This window comes from Melozone crissalis, unplaced genomic scaffold, assembly GCF_028551555.1.
Source record: "Melozone crissalis strain CALT ecotype California unplaced genomic scaffold, PUWL_Pcris_2 ptg000018l_1, whole genome shotgun sequence".
NCBI classification, from domain to species: Eukaryota; Metazoa; Chordata; class Aves; order Passeriformes; family Passerellidae; genus Melozone; species Melozone crissalis.
Genome location: NW_026535796.1, coordinates 31,298,152 through 31,305,731, shown reverse-complemented (window position 1 = coordinate 31,305,731; position 7,580 = coordinate 31,298,152).

Genomic DNA, 7,580 nt, shown 5'->3' with positions numbered 1-7,580 from the left:
GCATATCTCCAAGCACCACCTCTGCCAGATCCTGGCACCATCTGGAACCACAGCACCATACTCTCCAGCTCCAGCAGCTGCTGGACACCAAAGGAATGCTTAAAAATTAATCCAAACTTGTATTTCTCATTAAGAGTGCTAAACTGTTGGTGCACAGCCCAGAAAGTCAATATGGGTTCAGTAAATAGTGTCCCCATTATTTAAATCACTTTACATAGAGCTGAATGCAGCTACAGAATGATTAGAGAAACTGGGCAGTAATTAGCAGGCATGAGGTGGAACCCCCTTTCTGCATGGGTCTCCTAGGGAAGAATGACAAAGCAAAGCCATGGGCACCATCCTCTTTCCTCCCAGGGCAGAGAGATTTAAATGAATCCCAGTTTAAACACAGTGCAGGCACCAAATGGAGAAAGTAATGGGTATGTCTTGGAGACCTTTGGAGCAGTTGAGAAAACAGCCCAGGACTGGGCATCATCCCAAGGGGACTCAAAGTGTTTCCTTACCATTAGGGCCAAATTATTCCAGACTTAAGTACACAGAAGTCAAGCAAAATATGTTAATTGACGTTTCACTTGCTAAACACTCTCCCAGTTTGCAAGTAGTAGCATCCATATGTGCAAAGAGGGTTTTTGGCTCAATCCCTGCCATGTGTGTGATTTTAGTTGTGCTTTATACTGTTGCTCCTTTCCCAATGTGAAATAAGGAAAGTTTTGCAAGCATGTGTTTTTCTTCACCTGTGCCAGGTAGCTCTGGCCCAAGCCAGGATGTTGTGGTAGCAGTGATGGAAATGTTAAAGAGCAGGAAATGTGTAGCTGGTTTCCCTGGGTGTGATAAGGCTGGGGGTCACATCCCAGAGCCATATATATATATATATATTTCACAGATCCTTATATAATATTTTAATGTGGCTCTATCAGGATCACCTCCTGTGCAGACACGTGCATGGCATCCACTGCATGTTTGTGTGTGAGAGGTCCCTGGCCATGTGGCGCTGCTCAGGAGTATCTGGCTGTGAGCCAGGAAGCTGTTTTGCACCACAATGGTGCTGACACAGTTTGGGACCTGTCTGTCCCTCACCATGCTGGCAGGCTTTGCTGGAGAGCTGGCGTTGCAGCAGTCTGGTGACACCTTACTGCTTTCAGTATCTGCTGAAGGGCAGAAGGCAGCTGCCAGCCTCCTCCAGGCAGTGCTTCCTTGCCAGGGGCTGCACTGGTGCCTTGGTGAGTCTCAGCTTGGATGGGGGGAGTCCAGGCTGACAAGGTATTGCTTCCCAGGACCCTGATATGTTCCTGCACCTGATGCCTTTCCTGCAATGCTCTGCCTGTTTCCTGCCTGCCCAGTTCCCATTGGCTCTACAGGCCTCTGCTCTGGCTGCACAGACACTCAGATCTGGCTCCTGCAGCACGTTCCAGCTGAGCTCAAGCTTATGCTTACTCAGCTCAAGCTCTCAGCAGTATCAATTATTACCCAGTGTTGATCTAGCACTTGGGTAAATTAGAAAGCTAGGGCACTTGAGAAACCTTCCCTTCACAGTGCCCCTGTCTGCACTGGACATCAGCAGGTGAGTGTTGGGGCTGGAAGGGTTGGGTCTCTGTGGGTTGTCCTGGTGGCTGTGACTGCAGTGACAGTGACAGTGACCTGCCAGAGCCAGGCTCCCCCTGTGTCTGACTGATCTGGCGCCTGTTCTGTCTTCCTGAGGTGGACCTGTGTGTGTGGAGCAGGAGCAAGGCCGACAGCACAGATGCATCAGTACCCCTGGCTCCTTCTACTGAGAGTGCAACCCAAGCTACAGACTCAATGTGGGTGGAAAAACCTATTTGTTTAAAAACCCTTTTAAAATCCTATGTCTCGTAGGGGGCTTGTAGTTCCAAGTCTCATGGAGGGAAGCTGAAATGCAGCAGAGGACCCAGAGAAGCCAGGAGCAGCTGGGTGCTCTATTCACTTGGCAGCTGCTGCCTGGTTTGGTGATGATTGCAGACATCCAGCATTCCTAAATCCTGGCCAGTCACCTGGTCATTACAGAGCCACGTGCATTGTCCCTGTTCTTGCTGAGGCTGGGCTGGGCTGGTGAGCACTCAGCAGGCTACTGCAGCTCATGAGCCTCACCTGCAGCTGTCTGAGGACTGCTTTCTACCCAGGATTTGCCCATGACTGTGAACAGAGGCCCAGAAGCATCCCCATCCTCAGCACCACCCCTGGGCCCCTGAGTGACTTTGGCTGCTTTTCCCAAAGCCACCCTGCCTGGCCCTTGACAGCCTTAGAGTGACCTGTTAGCTTAGAGACAGGTGGCAGAACAGGACACCCCAAACTGCAGGAATATAGACCCAATGCCAGTGAGCTTGCACATCCTTTAATTTAGAAATTATTGACATTAATGATGTTGATTATCAGGTTTAGTGGGGTACCCAGAGTTGAGCAGGTGGGGACACTGAGCATCTTTGCTGGAAGAATGAGTAAATCAAACTTAGACTGCAAGAGTGAGCCATGGCATGGTTGTTGCCTGTGCATTATGCAAGACTACAGCTAGAATTCCCTTCATTTGTTCACCTGCAGTCTTAAAACATACTTGCAGTGGAGAAACCTGCACAGTGGTAGCCATCTAACTTGTCTTTCCTGGTGCTCTGCAAGCAGCTGGTCAACATTTTCTGTCATGGTTGTGGTTGCACATTGAAAAAAAATTATCTTCTGACAGTATTTAAGATGAAATTGCTGTACAGGGCTTCTCACTGATACCTGAGGAATGTGAAATTTTCCTATTAGAAGTGTCTCAGGACATAAAACAATGTAATCTTGAAAAGAATTTAGTATGAGTCCTGGACAGAAAGTAGTACCAAAGCCATTCAAACCTTTTATTTTTGTTCTCTGCAATTATTAATCGCACATATAGAGCCTACACTTGTCCTTTTCAGTATCAGAAGAAAGATTATGAGAAAAGTTCAATAAATCAAACATGGAAGTGTTGCCACCAAGTGGTACAAACTGTATTAGGCAATGGCTCATAACTTCTAGATCACAGCAACGTATCTGAGATGCCCTGATGTTTTACAAAAAGATTCCTTTCTCCTTTGTTTACCTATATTTTTTTTCTATGTGTGTGTGATTTATTTTACTTCTCATGATGTTAAATGATGATGCTTGCACCCATCTCCACAGAGTCACAGAATGTATGGCTTGCCTCTTTCAGCTTCTTCTGGAGCTGCAGGCAGTGGAGAGGCAAACATGAAGAGCCCTCTGGATGGATGGGGCTGTTCTGGCAGTCTTCACTGCAGTCCCCTGTCTGGTTGGGATGTGGCATAGCCCTCCCTCCACAGCCTCACACAGGAGCAAAGAGAGTGGCCTGCTCTAGAATGTGTCCCCCAGGTCCTGGAGACTGGCTGAGGAATTCCCCAGCCCTCCCCTGACATTTCCAGTGCAACCCATCCTGAGGAACTTGGGCACTTTTGAAATCATGTGCAGATTTACCTGATTTTTTACTGATGCTATGTGTGTGCTGTGTGTGCGCTCAGGTGTTTTGTTTTTCAGCTGAAGTATTTAGTCTGTTGTACTTCAGCCACATATTTTTCATTACAGTGTAGGAGCTGAATAATGTCCTTTTCCCCCCACTGTTTAGAAAGCCTAGATTATTAAAAAAAAAAAAAAAGAATGAAACTTTTCCTGGAAACTAGACTGAAGTGCTTCTTTGCTATTTATGTTGTGAGGCTATTGAGAGATGTCTCTCCCATGGGAACAGGGCTCCCCAGAGCCTCTTGGGGCACAAGGCAGCAAACGAGGGGGTGATGCAGAGACTTGTGCACTTGCACACACAGGTGCCATCTCTGGACAGGCATATTTCAATGCCAGCATTGCCAGGGTGCAGAGGGTCTGCAGGTGTCAGACCCTTCTGCTTCCTGTGCAATGTGGCCTCTGGCACCAGCAGACTGACCAGCTGAATGGTCCCTTCTGCTGGTGGCTGGGAAGATGAGGGTGGTGCAGGAGTGTGGAGAGCTGAGAGTCGTGATGGGCCCTCAGATAGAGAGTGGTGATAGTGCAGTGCTGGACTGGCTGCTTGGATTAGTCAAACATCTGGAACAGGTGCCCAGCAGAAAAAAAAATAGGTAAAAAAGCTGCTTTTTCAAAGCTGACATCTTTTCTCAGCTTTTTTCCTCAACAACCTGTATCTCCCTCTCTGTCAAGTGTTTCTTAGACTGCAAACCTGAAGTACTTCTCATTTTTTTTTAAACATTGTCAGAGTTGCCACCATTATCTTCAGACCAAGCAAATGATGGCAAAAGGCAGAATCAGTCACCAAGCTCCTTTTATCCCCAGGTGTAGTCTTTGTTAACTACAAATTACAGTAGAGGAGTTAAATTAATGCAGCTGAGCCCCTGAAAGGACCCACTAAGAAGGGAATTGGTAAGTGTGTGTTTTTGAAACTTAAGAGGACAAAAGGGCTCAAAAAAATCTTGCTGCATGATTTCCAAAGCTCTTACACGTGTGAGTACATTTCAATTTTATTTTTTGACATTATAAATTAAATTAACGAATTAAAATAAATGCAAAAGGTGATGTTAACCTTAATAACACCTAACATTTTTACCCAGAGGGAAAGGATTAAAATTAGGATCCTAGCTATACAAATATGTCTTAACAGGAGCAGAGGGATTTGTCTAAAATGGCTTCTATTTTAGTCTGTTATACAGAGTAAGTTTAACATGATTATTTTTGAGTAGCTAATTATTTTCCAATATGTCTCTTCCTTAGATATCACAATTGCATATAGTTATTCCACTTATTTTTACTACTGCTCCTTTAATAAACAATTAATAGATATAAATAAGCAGACAATTTTATAAAATAAATTTACTAGCAGATGAAGTAATTCTTTTGGAAAATATTACAGCAAAATTAGGTTTTCTTTCTTTTCCCGTGAAGTTTTGCAGATGGAAGAGGCCAAGTCTTAAGACAGAATTTGTATATGGCTATAGCTGTTGTATACCTGTCATACATGTATTTGTAAACAAAATATCTACTTTTTTCCCCCTCTGTGGAATTCTTTCTCTTACTGAAGAGAGAAACATAAATAGAAGCTATCATAAAACCATGTAAAAATGAAACACAAAGGAGTCACTGGACAAATATGATTTCATCTATAATTCTGTGAATCAACAAAGAGTAGTTTTAAGCAAGGTGTTTGACAACTAGACAACTATTTAGAACCTTTTAATTAATATTTTACAAAGTCCAGGAAGCTTTCTAGTTGTTTCTACTTTTGCTTATGGTATAGATACAATGCCTGTACTGCAGTTGTTAAATCTCTAGTGAATCTCTGTATCTTGTTGAAAAAAATAGAAACAAAACAGAATAAAGGAAAACCAAAAATCTCAGGTATATTTTTTTTTTTGAGCAGAGTGTGCATATTTTGGTGATCAAAACAGTAGAGAAGAAACCTGGAGGCAATTTGCCCAAATTAAAATGCTCATGAACAATGCACTAACAGCAAAGACATGTCCTGCTGCTTTTTTTCAAGGCAGTAGGTGACAGATGTGGTATGCAGCATGCCAAGGGCCAGGATGATCATCTTTGGACCCAGTCCTGCTGATCCTGTGTGCTCTCAATCCTTCAGGGACGAGGGCGTGAATGATGGGGTTTGCCACTACTGACTTGCATGGTGACAGAATTAGGTATGTGGTCTTCCAGACCAACCTATCCAGATATCTGGAGGTCAAAGAATCAAAAACATTTAATTTAGAAAAGACCTCTAAGGTCACTGAGTTCAACCAGCACCACTGCGTTTGCCACTAAACCATGTCTGGGGTTTGCTAGTCTTACTGGACTACAAATCAGGATTAAACCCTTGATAATGACCTCTGAAGAGCAGCAAAGAGAAAGAGTTTCTGGCCCTGAATGTTTCCTGTAATTTATTTGTTTTGCAGCTGTTTTTGAAGGAAGGTGGAAAATTATCATGGGGCATTAAAGCTCAAATACCTAAACTTTCCTTCTTTTTGGTGTGTAAGAAGAGTCTTAAGCATTTATGTAATTGAGCTATATGGCTAATCTTCTTTCAGCACTGAACTTTAAATTAGGTAAAAAATATATTAAAGGATTATAAACTAATTGTCATATTAGAACTCCAGGGCATGAATGTCAACACAAAAGACCTTTCCAGAGACTACTCCTGCACACTCAGTGAGCAGGTACATTGGAGAAGCCTGTTTCCACACCTGAGAATTCTCCATCTTGTCCTGCCACGTCCCCAGGGTAACACACAGAGGAGATGATGCTGTCACACAGAGCTGCTGCAAGTTTTCAAAGCTATGTCCAGCACTTGTGGTTAGAGGAAGCAACAAAGGTGGTGAAGGGCCTTGGAAGGAAACCATATGAGAGTGGCTGAGGGCACTTGGCCTGTTCAGCCTGGGGGAGACTGAGGGGACACCTCACTGCAGTTCCAGCTTCCTCAGGAGGGGAAGAGGAGGGGCAGGCACTGTGCTCTGCTCTGTGGTGACAGTGACAGAACACGAGGGAATGGCCTGAGTTGTGTCAGGGGAGGGTTAGGTTGGATATTAGGAAAAAGGTTCATCACCCAGAAGGTGACTGAGCCCTGGAACAGGCTCCCAGGGAAGTGGTCACTGTACCTAGCCTAGCAGAGTTTGAGAAGATTTGGACAATACTCTCAGGCACATGGTGTGACTCTTGGGGATGTTCCTGTGCAGGGCCTGGATTTGGACTTGATGATTCTTGTGGGTCCCTTCCAACTCATCAGATTCTGTAATTCTGTGCTTCTGTGACATCCTTATATTACTGATAATTTTTTTTTATAATTACCTCATATTAATTTCTTTAGGGAATATCCCATTTTCAAGACCCCTACCCAAAAAGAAAGTTTTCTTTTTCTTACTATCTCTACTATCATCTTTGTGATGATCTAAGAAACATCTTTGGGGTTTGCTACTAATTGTGTTAATGGTGTCACAGGGCTGCTTCTCCAGAAATAGCTACTGGCATGCGCAGAGCCTGTAATTTTCTATATGCAATGTTTCCTCACTTTGTGTGGAAAAACCCCAGGAAAACAAAACAGCACCTGTGAAGAACAAACGTAATTGCAGTTCACTGTAGCCTTTCAGTGCAGAGTCATGGAAACCCTCCCAGAGCACACAAAAGGCTCTGCTGTAAACAGAGGCCTTTCCACTCAGGTGCCATTGCTGCCACAGGTGTCTTTGTCCCCCTGTCTGCCTCCCTCCCTGCCAGCCCATGGCGTGTGGAGCAGGCTGGGAGGCACCACGAAGGCTGTGGCTCTGCAATGGGGGCACTCATGTTGGTGACATATATGACTCCGTGGTTTTCCTCAGTTTTTCCTTTGACATTACCAAGATTATAAATAGAACACGCAGAGCAGAAAAGTACAGGAAGGAAGAGTAAATCTCTAATAAATTATATCTTAAAAGGATCTGAGTAGAGGGAGGAAAAATGTACCTCCAACAAAAAGAAAGTTTAAAAGAAGCTTGTATTGAATATTATAAATTCACATGAGATACAGGTCTTCTCTCAGGGTGGAAAGACACAAAGGTTTCAGTACTTTATGCTCAAGTAGGAAAAAGGTCAAG